The sequence below is a fragment of the Anabrus simplex genome, chromosome 2 (assembly GCF_040414725.1).
Source record: "Anabrus simplex isolate iqAnaSimp1 chromosome 2, ASM4041472v1, whole genome shotgun sequence".
Taxonomy (NCBI): domain Eukaryota; kingdom Metazoa; phylum Arthropoda; class Insecta; order Orthoptera; family Tettigoniidae; genus Anabrus; species Anabrus simplex.
Genome location: NC_090266.1, coordinates 534,795,855 through 534,817,948, shown reverse-complemented (window position 1 = coordinate 534,817,948; position 22,094 = coordinate 534,795,855). Strand labels below are relative to the sequence as shown.

At 40.5% G+C, this 22,094-nt stretch overlaps 1 protein-coding gene across 1 annotated transcript in view; it reads left to right on the top strand.

The window, feature by feature from the left end:
• LOC136864208 (uncharacterized) overlaps nt 1-22,094 on the top strand; it is a 644,576-nt gene that overhangs the window by 226,593 nt on the left and 395,889 nt on the right. The gene's annotated exons all lie outside the window — the stretch shown is intronic.

Here is a 22,094-nt window from a genome sequence, read left to right as displayed (position 1 = left end):
AGTGTACGGTAATTAATGTTAAGAAAAACGAGCTCTCTGTCACGTAAAACTCATTGAGAGCCTTAACATACCATGACACAAGACCTGCTCTACTCCAGCGTGATCAACGCGACGACATTCTAAAAATGTATTTCTTGGTTTTCTTGACTGGGACTGTATATTAATGCCAGAATCTAGATTTTTGAATATGCTGTATAAATATTGAGACCCTTATCTACTACTGTTGCTACTTACCAGAATTACGAAGCTATTAGAACGAGTGTCCAAGGAGTCCGGAAGCAGGTGTTTTCGAATCCCATGGTTAACTTCGTTGAAGTGGTCTTCTGAACCTTTTCATCATGTAGAAAAGTCTCTGATTCGAACCTTCTTAACTCTATAATACCCCGCGTGACATATCTGTCTCAGACCTTTTAAAACAAAAACAGACTCAAGCCATCACCGTTCCATTTTTGTCGGGTGCGACACATTTATCTCGTAATCGTAAGCAGCATAAATGGTGGATTTTTAAAACTTAATTCTTAGGTAATTGTTACCAATATTTCCATGTTAGCTGACATTTTCTAATTAGTTATTTCTGTGCTGAAAGAGAACCAGAATTTATTTTGAGAACACACTACTCATTGGCTTATGTAGAGGGATGGTCGGATATGCATATATTTTCTAAATGTAGTGAATTAGAAGAGATAAAAATGAAAGTGTTGAATAAGAAGGAGATAGAAAAAGTAGAAAAGGGTCATAAGATGACGGCTTGGCTATGCAGAGAATGGGAAAGAGGAACAAATATATCAAAATATTTAAATTTGGTTAGAGCTAGGTTTGTAAAGAAATTAAGTGAACAATAGGAAGGTGTTATGTTCCAGATAATGAGTGCCAAAATAAAAGGATTGTACTATAGTGTTGGAAATATGAAGAATGTACAAATTAAGTGACGCAGATTAAAAAAATGTGATTAATAATTCTAGGACAAAGGATTGAAAATAAGAAAGAAGTGTGCTAACTAAAATGGGTATGTATAGAAATTTGTAATAGTGAGTGGTTTTTTAGACTAAGTGATGCAAATATGAGGAAAGAACTATGATGAGTAAGATAACTATTGATATGTGACCAAGTTCGGTGAAAAAAATTTGAAATAGATTAACATTAGATCATAGTGGATAGAAAAAAATTAAGTAGGGTAAACAGGTGTATTGAAATTGATAATTTAAAGAAATGTGTAATTAATTAGTGGGTTAGAAATCTAAGAGATATAAATAAGATGAAAGATCGGTGAGGAATAAGGAAACTGTAAAACTGTTGACAGTCCAGTGTTGTTAAATGCTGTATAAAAAAACTCTAAGACATAGTGTTGACAATATAGTGGATAAGTTATTATAAGGTAAATGAATAGGTGTAAGTGAAGAAGAGAGTCTGAAAGATGTGAAAAAGAGAGGGAGGGGGGAATATAAGGGGAAGGATGGGGTGTGAAAGACCCATCCCAAGGTGTGATAAACAAACATGTCCGCACATAGAGAAAATGGAGGTTCAAGATAAGAATAGGCAATGTGTAACAAGACGACTCAGAGTAGTAGGCGGTACAATAGATAAGAGCGTGACGAATCGCTGGATGGTCTGGTTTCCGCCTCGGCGATTCGCCACGCAAAGAATGGGAGGGAAACACGTTGTCATAGAGGTTTAGGTGGGGATGACATCTGACCCACGGGTGTGGCTGAGAGCGGTATCATGGCTGGAAGGGGTTCCCTCATTACCAGGGGATACCGCGATCAGTCAGGTGTCTCTTTTTTCTTTTGTTAGTTAGCTGTAGGGAGTAGAATTTTTAGTTTTAGTAAAGGGTGGTGCAGCTTATGGCCCGGCTATCCGCCTCTGCAGCACCACCAAATTAGTTTAAGTATGGAATAAGTTGTTTTATAGAGTTAAGTAGTTTTAAGAGAAATATAGTAGATTTTGTTAGTTTAGGGTAGGGTGGCGCAGCCCATGGTATGGGGTTCCGCCTGGGCTACGCCACCAAATTAGTTAGGGAATGTAGTTAGTAGTTTTAAGAGACATAGATTAGATATTGTTTGCTTAAAGTTTTGTTTCTGTGTGTTTTGTTGTCTTTATTGCCTGTAAGCCGATGGTGGATACTAGGGTGGGCAATAGAGAGATGTTCATATTCATATTCATACTCATTGGCTTACATATAGATAACTGAGGAGGTAATTTAACACAGGCATTTGAACTGAAATACTCTATCGCTAATATTAATTATATACGAGTATCACATTTTCAAAACTAACCATCTAACATTTTACAGGAGAGGTGACAAACTGTTCCAGGGCATACCTAAGATGTAGAGGTCGAACATTTACTGTGTGTTTTGATTATTTGTCGTCTCAAATTGCTATTATATCACTGTTAACTAAAGTAAACCTGTAAAAATAGGTTAAATTTGCAAATGAATAGATTATTAGTTTTGTAATGGTGTGTGTTAGTTGATCAGTTTTGAAACAGCACTATGAACATCATGACCATCGTTCATCGATCAGGTCTAATATCTCTTGAGTTATCCTTTGATTTGTAGTTGATCTTTTCTTTCTTTCTAATATCTTTTCAGCAGCCCTACTGTCCTCATTCTTCGTGACTGTTCATTCTTCTTCTACTGTGTTTCCTTCAGCATTTCCATTTAGTCCTTTTGCAACATGTTCCTTGAAACAATCCTTCACACTCTTTTCTTTCAGCTTGTCTACATCCCAACGCACTGGATTCCTCCCCTTCTTCAATTTTTCGACTTCAGACGGCATTTCATGACCTACAAGTTGTGATCATAGTCCACGTCTGCATACTGAAATAATAATATTAATAGTAATAATAATAATAACAACAATAATAATAATAGTAATTACACACTGGTTGTGTATTATAAAGTACAATCTGGATAATTGTTAACATTGTTAAGTGTTATTAGCAAATAATAACACAGTTTTCGTGAAGAATATGAAAGCACAGTCACGATACAATTGAACAAGTCAAACATTAAAACTAACATAAATCATTGTAAGATATTTCTCCTCGCCGTTTTTGTTGACGTTCGGTTGACATCCTAAAGAAAGCGGATGTCAGTAATGCTTTTGGATTGTTTACAGGACCTCTTTGCTTTATTTAAGTCCATAATGTGTGCCCCCACGCTCCGACTCGCAAAATGTTAGCATCCATCTTCCTGATGATCGCCCCCTCTCGTGTAATCCCTACTCGGAGATCCGAATGGGGAACTATTTTACCTCCGCAATACTTTACCCGGGAGGAAGCCATCATCAGTATATCATTCATACAGAGAGAGCTGCATGTCCTCGGGAGTTAGTTTTTTTTTTTAGTTTCCCGTTGCTTTCACCCGTGCAGCAGTATCAACAGTGCTAAGCCATGTTGAGTATTATTACAAGACCATATCAATTAATCATCAGACTGCCGCCCTTGTAACTTCCGAAAGGCTGCTACCCCCCTTTCTATGAACCATTCGTAAGTCTGGTCTCTCGACAGATACCCATCCGAATGGTTGCACCTGCGGGTCGGCTATCTGCTTCATTGGGTCGCGCAAGCCTCCCCACCGCGGCAAGATCACATGGTTCGCACATGTACACTTTTATACCGATATCAGAAAACTTTTCGTTTTGGGTAGCAGTGTGTTATGGCATCCTTTCTGGAGCAATATAAGTCCACAATCCATAGTATGAGGCATTTAGGCCTCTAGTGAATGCGCTTATCACCATTCACACTGTCACGCACCAGCGAGTTTTGTAGGATGACTATAAAATGCATGTGTCCTAAAGCTAAAAAGTAAGGAGCAACAGACTCGCACGGTATAGTTCCAAATATTTCAGATCAAAGGGGCTGCCTAGCTAGGCGGTAAATGCGTGCTCGGTTCACCCGGAAGAAACGAGATTTCTACTTTCCGAGGTGCACATGGCCCTGAGGTCCACTCAGCCTACAATAAAAGTGAATACCAGGTTAATTCTTTGGGACCAGGCGAGTTGGCCGTGCGCGTAGAGGCGCGCGGCTGTGAGCTTGCATCCGGGAGAGAGTAGGTTCAAATCCCACTATCGGCAGCCCTGAAAATGGTTTTCCGTGGTTTCCCAATTTCACACCAGGCAAATGCTGGGGCTGTACCTTAATTAAGGCCACGGCCGCTTCCTTCCAACTCCTAAGCCTTTCCTGTCCCATCGTCGCCATAAGACCTATCTGTGTCGGTGCGACGAAAAGCCCCTTAGCATAATTCTTTGGGGTAAAGTGGGCCGGGCGTAGAGCGAACCAATCTACTCCACATAGTGTTGAGGCTATGGATAGTGGAAGCCTTTACCTTCCACCACTCCGAGGGCCTTCATGGCCTGTATGGAGATGACTTTGCTTTGCGTGCATTTCACATCAGAAATGATTTATAGAAATAAAGGAGTTTAAATTGAAAATGACGTAGTTCTAACGAAAACGTTTTTCTTTACACAATGTAGTTAGTCTACACTTTTTTTGCTAGGGGCTTTACGTCGCACCGACATAGATAGGTCTTATGGCGACGATAGGATAGGCCTAGGAGTTGGAAAGAAGCGGCCGTGGCCTTAATTAAGGTACAGCCCCAGCATTTGCCTGGTGTGAAAATGGGAAACCACGGAAAACCATCTTCAGGGCTGCCGACAGTGGGATTCGAACCTACTATCTCCCGGATGCAAGCTCACAGCCGCGCGCCTCTACGCGCACGGCCAACTCGCCCGGTTTAGTCTACACTAGTGGGATAAGGTTATGGTGGCGTTGGTTCCGATCGTAACTATGGATACTAACGTTCTTACTATTAAAATAATCTCATAAGAATGACGATGGTGGGTTAATGTCCTCGCACAGGATATTTGCACATTTATTAACATTAATACTGTACCACTGGGACGAGTGCCTATGGAGTCAGGAAGCAAATGATTTCGAATCCCAATGTTAAGTTCCATTGAAGTGGTCTTCCACAGTTTTTCAAGTCATCCTCTAGAAAATTCTTCTTTCTCAAGTTCACGGCCACTTCAGTTTCAACCCTAGCCCTGGTGAACACAAATACACACTGGAATAGGTAATAAGGAAGCTCAGGTTATTAGTCGGAAATTGCACACTCATCCAGTTTACATTGTATGTAGAAAAAGAAACATTTTTTTACGCCGCACCGACACAGACAAGTGTTAGGCGGCGATGGTAGGCACAAACTGACGACGGTGTGGTAAATTAAGTGAAGAATAGGGCTGGGAAGGAAGGGACCGTGGCCTTAATGAAGGTACAACCCCAGAATTTGCCTGCTGTGAAAATGGGGAACCACAGAAAACATTATTCAGGGCTGCTGACAGTGGAATCAAATTTAATAATTTCCGAATACAAGGTATAAGCTACATGCCTCAAACTGCGTAACCAACTCGCCCGGTGATGCCCTTCCTTTCATCACCCTATGGAAGGAGGTATTCACTATTGCGGGTTTCTGTGGTGGTTAGTAGTGCGATATGTTGTGTATAAGTGAAGATATGTACTAAAGGGATGTCTCTCGGCTCGAACAGGAATTTTGTGTTCCAATTTTATTTACGAGTTTAGTGTACCACTGTGATTAGCATGGTGAACGCTTTCTATTGTGTTACTTATAGTTTGCCCAGTATCGGACTTTAAAGATGTATATGACTTTCCTCAACAAAATGCATGAAACCGTATGGAGATGCACAATTGGCACACTTGGCAAAAGCAGTATCCCGACCACCCTCAAAATCACATTCTTGAGCTGAAAAGTCAAATGTCACTTGAATCACGTTCTTGAATTCAGCTTTAGTATAAATTCAGCAACAGGTGCGGGAGTATTATATCCAACCGCTTGCCACGAATATTGAAGCATAGGCTGATACACTGGAGCAGATAACTGCTTATGAGTAATAGAATGCATTTTCATTGTGAAAATTCTATTTCCTAATTCAGTATCGAAGTCACTGCGGAAAGTCCTTATAAGAAATATATATCCATATGCTGTACGTATTTTATGGTTTTTGGTGGAATGTTCATGCATTCATTGTCTTTACTCGCAAATGATTCATTTCCTTTTGTTGTGTCTTTGTGAGCACTGCAAGAATCTCAGAGCGATATACACTTCTGGTTATTTGCGACATTGTCGCGAAGGACATTCAAGAAAATGATTTTAAATAGTCTTTTGACATTCTCACTTGTGTTAGCCTCCATATGTACGTTTGGTGGATGATTGTCTTCAATATGCTTGTTTAACATTCGAGCGGAAAGTTTTTCCTGAAGACAAATATACATTTTTTTTATAGGTGTCCGCTCATTGAAAGGCGAACATCTATTTTATGAGTTGAACTGTGTGCATACTGAATCAAGGCAACTGTTGATTTTCCCCTTTTTTTTATAGATAATCTCGCTCCAGAAGTTAGTTCATAATTACATCCACATTGAGCAGTGTTCCAAATGCAGTGTGGCTGTATTTGGAAACTTGTAATTTTCTGGTTTACATCTTTGACAAAACGGGCCCCAGACTGGCGAATGTCTCGATCGTCTAGTATATCTCTGATTGTCATGAAAGCAGTGATTAAGGTTCTTGCTATGAAAGCTGTAGGGCATTTAAACTTTGCGTGCCCAATTTCTCTTCCTTTTAGCATTGCCGAAAATTTCAAGTGCCAGTAATGGACATATTTTCCTTCATTCCGTACCATTTAAAATTGGGACAGAATGTATTGCTTTATCGCCTGTTCTTTGATTGCCTTGTTTACTCAAAATCAGTGGCGGCTCGTGACAAAATTTTTAGGAGGTTCACAACATTTCTGTTCATGTCTCAAATCAGCAAAAGAGTAACATAGGTAGGCTACATAAATCATTTCACTAACAGTTCCTTGTACGGTTCCTTCTTCACAAATACTTTGGTAGAACCCCTGTAACCGAGGATAAATTGTATACGAGACTAATTTGTTAGTGTAGAACAAAAGTAAAATTCACAATAACTTTACTACACTGAGATTATTGAAGGATGCGAGCACTATTCTTGGTTTTTAAACAGCACGAATTTCACCTGGGTGTTAGTGTAGAACCAAACCAAACCTCATGGCCTACCAAGCAACTGCTGCTCAGCCCGGTGGTCTGCAGATTACGAGGTGTCGTGTGGTTAGCACGACGAATACTCTGGGCCGTTATTCTTGGCTTTTTTGACCGCCATCTCACCGTCAGATAGCTCCTCAATTGTAATCACGTAGACTGAGTGGACCTCGAACCAACCCTCAGATCCAGGTTAAAATCCCTGACCTGGCCGGGAATCGAACCCGGGGCCTCCGGGTAAGAGGCAGGCATGTTACCCCTACACCGCGGACCGGCTGTCTTAGTGTAGAACAATAGTAAAATTCATAATAGCTTTACTGCACTGCGAACACTGAAGGATGCGAGCACTATTCCTGGTTTTTAAACAGCACGAAGTTCACCTGGGTATGACGAGAAGCATAGAAGGAATATGTACCGCATTTACCGGTAATTTTTTTAAAATAATTATATCCGAATTGACCCCAATAGTCTCCACATTATCTCGGTTAGTTAGGGTTCTACTGTATCACATGGTAATTATTCTCATTTTGCAAATTATAGCCACTACTCTAAACAATTTAGCATGCAGTACAACCAACAATACTAGATCATGCTTATTTAAATGATAGGATTTAGATTAGCAACTCACGTAAATGCTGATTATTTGTACAGGAAAGCAATCCTTCTGTCTTTCAATCGCGCAAATTTCTCAATGACTTTACGATTGAAGTCACTGATGTTGTTGACAAATCTCTTCTCAATAGCAAGCATAGCCAACGCTGACAGTCGTTCTCCAGTCATGGTGTTCTTCAGAAACGTTGTAATTCGTATTCAGAGTAGAAAAACACCTCTCAGGCTCCGCTGTCGTAATTGGGGTTGTGACAACAATTCGGAGTAATTCGCATACTTGTGGAAATGTGTCCCTATCTAGTTCATTGTCAAGCAGAAACTGCAACATGAAAATGGCCCCATCATCTTTCTGAAAGCCATTTCTCATATACAATACTTCTAGTTCAGTCTTCAGCTGTATCTTATTTAGGCAGGGATACATATGCGCCATTGTATTCAGTTCTCTTTCTGGAAAAGAGTCTGAACAGACACCAAAATGCCTATTCAGAATTAGGGTACTAGCGAAATCTGCCGGTAATGTAATGCAATAGTAGCTCCTGGGAGGCTGTGGCTAACCATAATAGGGGAGATGGCGGACCCTTGTGGTCAACTGTAATACTGCCACTGGGTTGAGGGTGGCTCTAGACGACAAGGCACGTACCTTACCGTGCTCCTCGCTAATGGGAATATCAGTGCAGAAAACCATGACGTCATCTGCTTTGCGCATGCGTATAGTCTTCAGCACAATAGCGCATTATCCAGTGTGCTCGCTGCACTGTCAGTCAAAACGAACAACTGTCGGTGTAACGGAGCTTCGATATAAGTCGATTGTCGAATGCTTTCGATTGATTGTCGAAATCAGGTCGAAAGAAAAGAATGAATGCGTAAATATGTAATAAAACTGGGTGTTCACGTGCTCCTGTGCTCCTGAGAGCCCACCGCCACTGCTCAAAATTGATGTTCATTACGTCTTTTTTTCTCCTCATACTGAAATATTACTTTGATGTTCATTGTGCCTTTTATTGATTGATGTATCTTGAATAACGAGCTCTAGGTCGACCATTTAAGTGGAGGTGTATAATAAACATGATAGATCCGTTCAAGACGTTCTTCCGAAAATTTAGCTAAAATACTAACGGTATTGGAATTCTTTTCTGGCGAAGGTTCATAGTCACCAGCACTGTTAGCTTCTCTTTGAGGAGTACTGTTTCCGCCACTGACACTAGCACTACAATCTTTAACACTACTAATCGCGTTATCGTCTACAAATACTTTTCCTTCGTCCACAATCCAGTGTACCTTCAGTTGAGCATTCAAATGAATTTTCATGTTTCTGAATAATCAAAACCACCAAAATCTTTGCGAAAGTGTAATCATCCTGTCCTACACAGTCTTCCGTTGGATAACGCCTTCTTAAGTTGGATGTCACGTGTAATTAAAACGTTCCAAATATTAATGGTTTCGTTCATTTTTGCTGTATTTGTATGTCAATACTGACACACATATAGTAAACACGTCAACTATTTGTTGAGGTCACTGATTGACTGACATTGTATCTCCCCTCCTCCAAGAGTTGTCGTGTACAATACAAGCGGAACCCAATCAAATGCCTGTGAAAGCTTGGTTAGAATTGTGAGATGGGTCTGTGTACAATTTTTTAAAGACAAATCCTCTTTCAGCCGAGAGACATCCCTAGTAAGAGGATCACAAAAACCCAATCCCCAGGCTACATTAGGAACATAATTTGTATCGTGAAAATCTGCAATCGCGGGTGTTAGTGTGATATTGCACCACCTTATTAGAGGAAACCAGGATGAATATAAAAGTGGGCGAGATAGTTGACCGGCCATCATTAATTGAGAGTTGTTTGGAGCGTCTCCATGTCACTCCGTTCCGGAGTTCTTTAACCCAGAAGTACATAGTCATTTTTTGCAAACGGTACGTGCAGACTCTCAAATATTTCGTAGAGGTGCAGTTTGGACTTGGAGAACTTTCGTATAGGACCTTCAAAACTTAGGAACTTTTCTCGATGTGAGAATAAGGACCTTAAATATACACAGTTAAAACAAATTAGGGGAACATGATTTGTAACGTCTGGTATGTGCGCGTTAATTTGGTAGATGAGGTTCTAATGGTCGTACAACATTCCTTGAGACCTCAGCTACTCAGGGTATGTCAAATCGAAGTTATGCTCTGTCTGCAGGCGTAGCCATGCATTAAACTGTCAGGTCACCTCTCAAAACAAAGTGAATAGCGATGCGTCCGCGTGTCGTTGTGAGGTTCACAGACTACTGCGGTCATTTGAGCACGTTGTACGTAAACCAGCACATCCCATGAGACATCTTAACTTGGTTCACGTCGCAAGGACCGTCACTTTGATCCAGGAAGGATGGGCTTTTCATCGTGTTGCTGTGGACCTCAATGTCTCTCCGTCAGGTAATCAACGCTTGTGGAATCGCTACACTGAGACAGGCCAGTTTACAAGGAGTGTTGCACAGGGTCGTAGACGCCTGACAACCTCACAGGATGACCGATATCTGACCATCTATGCCTTGCGGCGTCGTTCAGCTACTGCAAGAGAACTGCAACAAGACCTCCGGAGGGTCACTGGAGTCACGGTGTCTGACCAGACAGTAAGGAATAGGTTAAGAGAAGTCTTCTTACGACACAGACGTCCTGTTCGAGTGCCCCGTTTAACGCAGCAACATCGCGCAACTCGCCTTCTGTTTGCCCGTACCCACGTTAAGTGGCAACTTCGCCAATGGATACCTGTGTTGTTCACAGACGAGTCCAGATTTCCCGTGACACAGTATGATGGACGTCAATTTGTATGGAGATACCGTGGTGAGCAGTACATGCCAAATGTTGTCCAGGAAGGCGACCGATTCGGACAGGATTCTGTGATGGTGTGGGGTGACATCAGTTTTGATGGCCATACGGATCTTGTCGTCGTCCGTGGTAATCTTACCGCTGCGGGGTACATCGAGCAGATACTGCTGCACATGTGTTGGTTGCTGCATACGGTGTTGGCCCTGAATTCGTACTCATGCACGACAATGCCAAGGCTCATGTAGCGCGCATCACCAGAGCTGTCTTGCAAGAACTGGACATTCAAGAGATGGAATGGCCAGCTGTGAGTCCCGACCTTAATCCCATCAAGCATGTGTGGGAAAGGCTTGACAGACGTATTCGTGGGCGTCCTGTTCCACCACAGACTCTCCAAGACCTCGAACAAGCTCTCATTGAAGAATGAGACCTGATACCGCAACGTGAAGTCCGTCGACTTATACGGAGCATGCCGCGTAGGTGCCAAGCTAAATGCTCGTGGAGGACATACTGAAGCTCTCCAAATGTGATAAAAATCCACCCTGTAGGACTGTTATCACTTTCTTTTCGCCCCTATTTGTACATTTCCGTTTGTGTTCTGCAAATGAACACTAATCCATTGATGTTCTTTTGTATACTTCAACTGTAAAAAATAAAAGTTTAGTTGGTTATATACCTGGGTGTGGGTTATTGTTTTGTGGAGCATGGCACACTTTCGAAAACATGCTCTCCTAATTTTTTTGAACTGTGTATTTTGAATTAGGGACTTGGAAGTATTTCACATCACGGTATTCAACACTTAGAAAATTTTCCACCCACGTGTAGGTGTAAATATTTAACAAACTTCCAAGTCGAATTATAGGACTTCGTGGCATTATCAGTACAATCAGAACTGCTAGTAGATATTTCTGTAGTGTTACAGCGTATATTAACATTCTGTAATTATGAGAAAGACTAGTCGAATTGCGTGAGAGTCATGATACAATAAATTCAGCGCGGTGTTTGGAGGCACAACAGTATAAATTACGTGTCTGACTTCTTTTCTTAGTTCAGGTGTGTGATACATCGGTTGAGTGCGGAAACCGAGCCAGAAAGTTGCGGATATCGCGTCGCCTCACGTTACTGGTCGGTGAAGACCAGATTACGAACCATATGTCCATGTAAGATTATGGCATCGCGTGGCGCAGGGAGGATTAGTACAATGTGCGGTGGCTAGTAATATCACCAAGTGTGATTTCCATGTTTTGTTTCATTTTCCTAGTGTAAGTTGTGAAATAATCACGAAGATGTGTTTGTTAGGAACGTGTCCCACGACGTCAAAGGTTGCCGTTATGGAGTAGTGCTGTTAATAATGGCTGGGATTCACTGCAAAATGAAACAAGTTCTGTAAACGTTGTATTAAATAAATGCATGCATATTTCTTGTCATATTAATGCTATTCCTTTTATTATGACAGGTTTCGCCATAACTTTACATAATATGGAAAGTAAAATCTATTTTGTGAAGTTTGTATTGCTTTTGAATATTTGAGATGTATGATTTAGTGCGGTCGTTAGGTACGCGTAGCTGTGTCCAGAGAGCTTACGTTGTCATTGTTTGTGTCCAGTGTCAGCTCGTAATTAATTATAAAAAATGTGCGGGTCGATGACCTTCGATGTTAGGCCCCTTTAAACAACAAGCATCATCAACAACACAATAAAAATGTATTGCTTATCCCGTAAAATATGAATAATCTGAGGAAATTGGATAAGTGACGGATTCAGAATTTGAAGAGTGAAGTACGGTAGATCGATATCATTTAGGACAGATTTGAGACCCGAACGTAAGTGACCGTTGGAAGTTACAGTATTAGTCTGGATTAATTTGTACCGTTCCCAACTGTGGGATACTACTTTGGTGACTTTGTGCCGTTGTTTTTGAGTGGATACTGTCCATGGTAGCCTGTAGAGCCCATGTGATAATTTTTTGTTTAGTGCACGATTTTATTATCCAGGACGGATTTGTGAAACGCCGAGACGCGTTGAAGGTTATGTGCAGTGTACCAGGAGTGCTTGAATGCCCTGATTATAAGCACGGCCTGAAGTGGTATTTTGCTATGGTCCTATGGCTCGGATTCCGTGATAAATTGATTGTCGAACATGTGAAAGTGAATCTTGTTGAGTGTTGAGTGACTCCTTAGGTGTCAAAGAGTTGAAATTCGATGTTATAAGAAAAGGGATAATGTATAAACCTCTTGTTAAAATTATTGTCCTATGTTCATAATATTCATGTCGCTGTACTGCTGTATTCTCAGAGCGCCCTGTTCGGTGTTTGTATTGCTAGGTGTTAATATAAGTTTGTGAGTTTGGAACACTTTAGTAAATTATATCCTACCGAGCAACTTGACCGTGAGGTTAGGGCCGCGTAGCTGTGAGGTTGCAGTCGGGAGATGGTGGGTTCGAATTTTACTATCGGGAGCCCTGAAGATGGTTTTCCGTGGTTTTCTATTTTCACACCAGGTAAATGGTGGGGCTGTACTTTAAGTAAACCTTCGATGTGTTAGTGCAACGTTAAACCACTAGCAAAAAAGAAAAATATACAACCAGTTGAGTTTGCATATGTTTTGTAGGAACCTTCTGAGTTGAGGCTAGGTGTAATGCAGGTTGAGTGGATCCTCGTGATTGATCATACCTAATAAAGATTAGTTGAACCTTCACCAAAGACCATTCTTAACACAATGGTGTTATCAGCTATCATATTATTTTATTGAATAGTTGGACACAAATACATCCGTTTTTTATTTATTGATTGATAAATAAGGTTCCAGAGAGCAACAGCTCTGTCAAGAGGAACAATACATAGATAATCACGATAATTAAGGATTAAGGTCTAAGATCTAAAAGTGAAGGAGTAATGTTAGTGGTTTTACATATGCTTTGACTATCACTATTTACCTAATGGAGAGGGTTACATTAAGTAAGTGGATTCTTATGAAAGTAACAATACAGGAGGAACAAATGTTTCGAATTTCAAGGTGACTTTAGAAAAAGAATATAAGATAAATAATTGTTACACATTCAGAGTGCCTAAGAGGTACTTCTTAAGCTTATTACGAAATGGCATAGACATGATTGCTGTATTGACAGGAACACTTATATTCAGATATTAGTAAGTGTCGCACTCCCACAGTGCCAAACTTTGTTGTATATATTTGAAATAGGTACTTAATCTTGCCAATGATACCAACCAAGGCAGAGATTTTATTTTTTAAGTGTAATACACTGACTGACAGAGCAAATGCAACACCAAAAAGGAGTGGTTCGAAAGGGATGAAAGTTGGGGAAAAAACAGAGTCGGCACGGAAGAATAATTGATGTTTATTTCAAACCGATATGCAGGTTACACAATGCGCACGGCATCGACTCAGTAGGATGTAGGACCACCGCGAGCGGCGATGCACGCAGAAACACGTCGAGGTACAGAGTCACTAAGAGTGCGGATGGTGCCCTGAGGGATGGTTCTCCATTCTCTGTCAACCATTTGCCACAGTTGGTCGTCCGTACGAGGCTGGGGCAGAGTTTGCAAACGGCGTCCAATGAGATCCCACACGTGTTCGATTGGTGAGAGATCCGGAGAGTACGCTGGCCACGGAAGCATCTGTACACCTCGTAGAGCCTGTTGGGAGATGCGAGCAGTGTGTGGGCGGGCATTATCCTGCTGAAACAGAGCATTGGGCAGCCCCTGAAGGTACGGGAGTGCCACCGGCCGCAGCACATGCTGCACGTAGCGGTGTGCATTTAACGTGCCGTGAATACGCACTAGAGGTGACGTGGAATCATACGCAATAGCGCCCCAAACCATGATGCCGCGTTGTCTAGCGGTAGGGCGCTCCACAGTTACTGCCGGATTTGACCTTTCTCCAGGCTGACGCCACACTCGTCTGCGGTGACTATCACTGACAGAACAGAAGCGTGACTCATCGGAGAACACGACGTTCCGCCATTCCCTCATCCAAGTCGCTCTAGCCCGGCACCATGCCAGGCGTGCACGTCTATGCTGTGGAGTCAATGGTAGTCTTCTGAGCGGACGCCGGGAGTGCAGGCCTCCTTCAACCAATCGACGGGAAATTGTTCTGGTCGATATTGGAACAGCCAGGGTGTCTTGCACATGCTGAAGAATGGCGGTTGACGTGGCGTGCGGGGCTGCCACCGCTTGGCGGCGGATGCGCCGATCCTCGCGTGCTGACGTCACTCGGGCTGCGCCTGAACCCCTCGCACGTGCCACATGTCCCTGCGCCAACCATCTTCGCCACAGGCGCTGCACCGTGGACACATCCCTATGGTATCGGCTGCGATTTGACGAAGTGACCAACCTGCCCTTCTCAGCCCGATCACCATACCCCTCGTAAAGTCGTCTGTCTGCTGGAAATGCCTCCGTTGACGGCGGCCTGGCATTCTTAGCTATACACGTGTCCTGTGGCACACGACAACACGTTCTACAATGACTGTCGGCTGAGAAATCACGGTACGAAGTGGGCCATTCGCCAACGCCGTGTCCCATTTATCGTTCGCTACGTGCGCAGCACAGCGGCGCATTTCACATCATGAGCATACCTCAGTGACGTCAGTCTACCCTGCAATTGGCATAAAGTTCTGACCACTCCTTCTTGGTGTTGCATTTGCTCTGTCAGTCAGTGTATATGATGTGTCCAGGAGAGTGCACTATCAGTTGTTACACCATCTTTAAACCATTGTATTTTGAGGTGCCAAATAATACATTTGTAGTTACATTTAGGTCGTTTTTGATTTATGAAACATCATACAGTTAGTTTTTGAGTAATTGGCTGTTAGGCGATTTTTTCTCAGCCATTCATCTAAGATATGACAGTCCTGCTGGATATCTGCAACTATTTCATATTCAGAATTTGATGAATAGAACAGTGAAGTATCATCTGCCAGAAGTGATATTTTATCCTTAAAAAGGTACAGGGCTATATCATTAATATATATATGAAACAAAGCTGGACCAAATATGGAACCTTGTGGTACACCAAAGGAAATATTTTGTAGTTTACTTTTATTTATGCCATCTGAACATATTCTTGTCGATTTGACAATAAATCCTTAAACCAGAGCAGTGAGGGACCTCTCACACCTGCCTCTTCCAGTTAGTATATCATAAGTTCATTACTAACAGTATCAAAAGCCAATTTTTTAAATAAATAAACAACCCAGCAGTCTTGCAACCTTTATCAATGTAATTTTGAAGTTCAATAATGATATTTATTATGGCAGGATTTACCCCAGCCTTCTCTCCGAAGCCATATTGAAGTCTGGAAAAATAATTGCATTTTCGAGGTAACTAATAAGCCTAACTTTGATAATTAGATAATTCGGGTGGTACTGAGATAAGTCGGTGGTTTCTTGGATCGGAACTATCATTCTGTTTGTGTACAGGAACCACTCTAGATTTCCTCAATGAATCAGAGAAAATGCCTATTGCCAAAGAGCAGTTAATAAATTCAGGTATTGGACCAGAGAGTGCTTGATTACAGATTTTGAGAAGTTTACTGGAACTTAGCGAGCATGTTTGAGAGAACTGGTAATTGCAGGCACTTCTTCTGGGGAACATGGTTATAAGAAAAGGGAATTAGGATGATTGTTGATTGTAGCTGTATGTTCAGGGTGTGGAACAGTATTTGAAGATAGTATAGCAGGGACTGGGATAAAATAATTATTGAGGGCATTGCAGATGCCAATTTTATATTCAAAACATTCACTCCCTAGCTTGATACGAGCAATATTGATTGCTGATTTTGAAGGTTTGCCAAGAACTTCATTTATGAGTTGCCAGGTGTGTTTAGTGTTGTGTAGATTGCTTTTAAATTGGTTATCATAATACGACGTCTTGAGAGTCATTTTCAGGTTTGTAACTCTATTGCGGTAACTTCTATATTCTTCTTTAATTATACCACTGTGTGGGATTTTTTCAATTTGCTGTAGAGAAGTGCTTTAAGCCTGCAGAGTGATTCAAGTTCTGGTGTGCACCATGCATTTTAAAGGGTGTTTGTATTTCTATTATGAAATTTTCTAACTGTTGATGCATAGTCAAATTGTATCTGGTTAAAGCAGCATATGAAGCATTCATGTTCCCGCCATCTACCCACTGGAATTGGTGTTCCTCAAAATATAACCTGGCCTTATAACCTTTCTGTTTATATGTGTATAGTTTTGGCTCACTGGGTGTATAAATAGATGTCTTTGAATTATCTAAACAAACGAGCAAGTGATTATGGACACTCATATCACTAATTATGTTATCTGCAGACCAGTTATTTTTATACTACATAGAAAGTGGTCAGTTAGTGAACTGTTCAAACTCTGTCTCGTAGGGTTAATTGTGTTACAGTTTGTAGGGCCGTAGCTCTGCATGGACATTTTATATTCATTAGTTGATGCGGCATTTGAGATTAAATTGATATTTAAGTCACCAACAACAATGATTTTTCTATGATTTATTTTGTTTAGTATTATTTCTTTGCCATCACATAGCTGTGTTCCGTATGGCTGGCATTTTTCCTTCGCAGTGGAGCAAGCTATTATTCGCCCAATCCCAAAAAAATAATCCTACTGTACCTGGAAGTTTACGACCTGTGAGTATATTGCCTTTCTTTCAAAAATTCTTGAAAAATTAGTTCATAAGCAGACTATGATGTACGTAGATGAGAACAAGGTACTACAACAGCTATGGTGAAAGTCATTAATGATACTGAATGTGCTATTGATATTAGTCATCTAACAATTTTAATACTATTGGACCTGACTAAAGCCTTCAACTGCGTGGATAAAGATGTACATCTGGCAAAATTAGAATAATTGAGCTTTTCATCCAATCTAATAACGTGGATAGAATCTATTCTGTCAAATCGTAGTCAGTGTGTTAAATCGCGGAAAAAACATCCATATGGAAGCAGGTTGAGACAGGTACGCCTCAGGGTTCTATAATTTTCTTCTATTCTTTTCCCTTTATATTAACGATATTACATCAAATATTATAAACTGTAAATATCATCTATACGCAGATGATTTGAAGATCTATGCTCACACGAAAGTAACCGGTATTTACGAAGCTATATGTAAAATTAATCAGGACCTTGCGCGTATCGAAATGTGGACGGGACCAAATGGACTCAGAATGAACCCTGTGAAGTATCAAGCTATAATGATTAGCACACACAAGACTCATGATCAATTAATGAACGTAGATATACATTCAATAACATTGAGTGCAGTCATTATCCCTTTCGAAAACAACGTTAAATATTTAGGATTAATACTGGACAAAAACCTTGACTAGACAGAGCACTTAACAGCTGTATGTCAACGAGTATTTTTCTCCCTTCATTCGCTTAAAAGAATGAAAGATTTACTACCTTTTAAGGTCAGAAAGCTGTTGGTTCAACACGTAATAATGCCTCTGTTCGACTGTGACATCGTGTTCAGCAGACTAAGTGGCGCCCTCTCTAGTAGACTTCAGAAAGCTCAGAATGCTTGCGTCTTCTTTATACTGAAGATCCCAAATTTTCATCATATAACTCCTGCATTGCAAGAGCTAAATTCGTTTAAATTAAACCAGCGCCGTTGCTATCATTCGTTGTTTCTACTCCACAAAATAATATACAAGCAGACACCCTCTTATCTAACAGATTCTTTCCAGTTGCTCTCTACCATTCATAACATTCCGACTAGAGCTGCAGTTAACGTTACCCTCAAGATACCAAATCACAGATCCACCCTCGACAGTAATCCTTTTGTTGTCAGTACAATTCGAACCTGGAATTCGTTGTCCAATGACATAAGGGACACGCTGTCTGAACCGGTATTTAAAAATAATTATTTTACAGCGGTACGGTACTTGGACGGATCAAGCTGAGTGTAAATATGCATTCTGTTTTCCTGTGTTGTTATTTCATTCCGTGTGTCAATAAGCTTTACTAAATTTGTTTTCATTGATGTATCAGGACAATTTTCTTTAGTCAGGGTTATTTTTATACGTTTCTTTGTTTCCTTTAATGTGTTTTTATAACTGTGTGTAAAGTTGGCGTGTGTGTGTTTAATAAGTTATGTGTAACATATGTTAAACTGTATGTGCATTATAAGACATGGTTTGGCAGAATAGCAGGCGTTATAGCCTGAGTCACGCCATGTAAATAACGGCATAATAATAATAATAATAATAATAATAATAATAATAATAATAATAATAATAATAATAAGGACGATTTATATTGACGCAGATATGTTCTTGGTTTGTAAATGGTGATATTTATCATAGAGATGATTGATAGTCACGCAGATATTTTCTTGGTTTGTAAATAGTGATAGTTATTATGGAGCATTTTTGTGGAAAGGATTGTTAGTGGGGTACGCGATAAGTCATAGAAGGTGTGATCTGCCGATTCAGCTGGGATACTCAGTCCGATACAGTATTGCGTAACGTAGCTGATATAATTATTGTCACCATATGAAACCCCGGCCACATGAAACCCACAAGTCTACGGTTGGTTGAATGAGTAGCGTATTTCAGTTATTTGTGTATTCATAGTTTCTAGATGGTTTCCACCGTGTTGTGTTTAAGGTTTATTAGAGGGTTATGTTGTGAATTATTATTGTTTACCATGTTACAAGTTGAATGAGTGCAGATTAGACTCATCAGTGGACATGAAAGAGAAATCCACACGTTCTATAAATTTATTTTTGAGTTGCGTTTTCTTTAACTTCCCAGTGTTCCCGTTTTCTACCATCAACGTAATCTGCCCCAGATTAGTCAGCCGCACCCAGGCGTGCTCAGTTCAAACTAAGAAAAATAACTTTAAAATGTGCACCCTGGACATGATGGGGAACATATATCTGATATGGACAAGACGAGATCAACTAATAGCTATAAATGATACAAGGCGAGGCATGACGTCAGTTTAGAGGAAAATATGTTTATAAAAATACACAAGAAAATACGAAGAAAATAGCAAAATCATCAAATGTGACCAAAAAATAAATAACTCAGATCTGTCTCACTGCTTATAGAGTTCATCTTCAGGATCAAAAATATATTATATTTTAACAAGTGTATGCCGACACACATACGTAGCATTTAGCAAGAAAAATTCCTAATCTTTAGCACTTTAACATTGTGGCCTGCGTGCTCGCACCACGCTTCTGGCTGGTTTGTTAATTCTTACCACTTTAGATGAGTAATTCCCCACTCCTGTGCACTTAACATTGCAGTGGGGTCCCTAACATAAAGAAAAGACTTGTTTTAATGCGCTTTGGGGTGAAAATAACTAATTTAACTCTACAAAAAAACTACGCTGAGTGGTAAAACATCCTACCAGTATATACACCTCGATCATGAGTATATTCCTGAACAAAGAAACCAACAACTATGGGTCGGAACTACACACCAATAAAAGTCACATAAATGACAAAATATCCACAAATCAAAGAAAAACATGTTGTAATATTTTCCTGATATCACCAAGAAAAAGCATGCCGCATTTATGCAACCCTCACTCACACACAGTCTCGATGGAAATATTAATGAGATCAGTTTTACACTTTGAACAATCACTTCCTATTCAACGCAGGTTCCTGAAACAGATTACATGACACAAAACCAGTCATCTGGTGGACCGTACAACGTCACGCATAAATCAACGTGGTTTCCTGAAATAAATTACATGACACAAAATTCAAGAAAATAACAGAGTAGGGTTTTACCTTCAACACATAACTCAACCTTGGTCTCTGAAAAAGATTATATGACACAATGAATCCTCAGCGCGGTCATATTATAAAAGAAAGTCAAAACAAAGCGTCGCGATATAAAAGTTTTGTCAACAGCATCAGGCATAGGAGAAACACACATCATCCTCGCCTACCACACGGCGGAGTGACTCAAAGGCGAAGATTCAGCCTCCGAAAATTTGCAGCAAATACCAATACATCCGGGGTCCAACCCTTATCCCACGCTGCTCACAAGTCTACCCGAGGCAAGTTACTCAAACAAGAAAATGCAGGCCTTTAAAAATGAGGAATGGTACCCATACTCATCTTCATACTAAAATATCACATGTCCTAAAGTTGTCAGAGCTGATACAAATATAAATGACGTCTTCTCACCTTCACTCTCAAAAAAAGTAATACCGCGCTGGTCACATACCAGAGCACTCGCGCTCGTAAAGTTAAGCTTTAAATAAAATGGCCAACTCTGTAATAATACAATAACTAAAAACTGAGAAATTACTACATAGATAAAGATCATGTCTAAAATCTGAATGTTACTGAAATATCTTACCCGTTCAACTCGAGAAAATTGCATTAATAATAATAATAATAATAATAATACTAATAATAATAATAATAATAACAATAATAATAATAATAATAGCAGCAAGATTTAAAGAAAACTGATTCTAATATTCGGAACTTGGAATACGAAACTGCGATCGAGGAACTCGTGAACCAATCACTAATTCACACCCATATACATTCGAATAATCTTGAATATGACGCTAACAAACGTCGTGGATCCAAGCTCCACCAACACATAATCTCATCCACACTTCATGCAGTAAATCAGAGAAAACGTGACGGCATGTTCTTGTACACTTCGAAATCCCATTATCTAATGTATCGAGTCCTTCCTGACTTTACTTTAAATCCACTTTTACAGTTAAGCCCCGAGACGTTCCCTGCGTCTCAAACATCAAAGGAAAACAAATCAATAATAAACAAGGCTAAAAGCAAGAAACTGACTTGCAAAAAGAATGACAATAACCACTCAGCTATAAAATCTCAATAAAAGAAAAGGCAAGCTGTGATCTAATGCAATCGGTCCACATGGACTTTACAGATATTTACATTTAAATATACAAGCTTCCTTACATTTACTGAACTAGGACGTAGTCCTTCAAACCAGCAGCTACCCTACTGGAATTAGATAATAACCTATCCCCTTGGCTACATTAAAACACGTGCACAAATACATTATTGATCTAATACTCATCTTTTGTTGATTCGGCCGCCCGCTTCCGGGCAGCCCGCTCCAATTCCTTCTCGCCGGCCATATTGTCTGTGATGCCTTGAAGTTGGAACTCGTTCAGTCCGTGGTTCTCCATGTTGGCGTAGAAAAACGTGTTCTCGTCATCTTCCTGCTACTGCTGGTTCGGCCCTTGATTACAACATTGCTTTCATTCTGGTTATTACAACTGGGTGAATACAACTTGCAAGTTACTATTTACTACAGTCGGGGTAATTTCCCGTGACCGTGAAAACCAGTTCCCATTCCTGCCGCGCGACAACTCTCCGCTTATCTAACACCGGAACTAGGTCAATTTCCCACTCACTCCGCACTTAAGCTGTATTATATCACAGCTCAACATCTGGAAAACTGTACACAATGCTGGACCAGAGACCTTGGCGGTCGTGTCCTCGGAAAATCTACTTCAAATAGGCAGGCAACTATGCCCGTAAATGTTCTTATCGAAACTGTTCCTTCCGATGACCTTTGATGTTAGGCCCCTTAAAACAACAATCATCATCATCATCATCTTTCCGTCTGAAATTTGA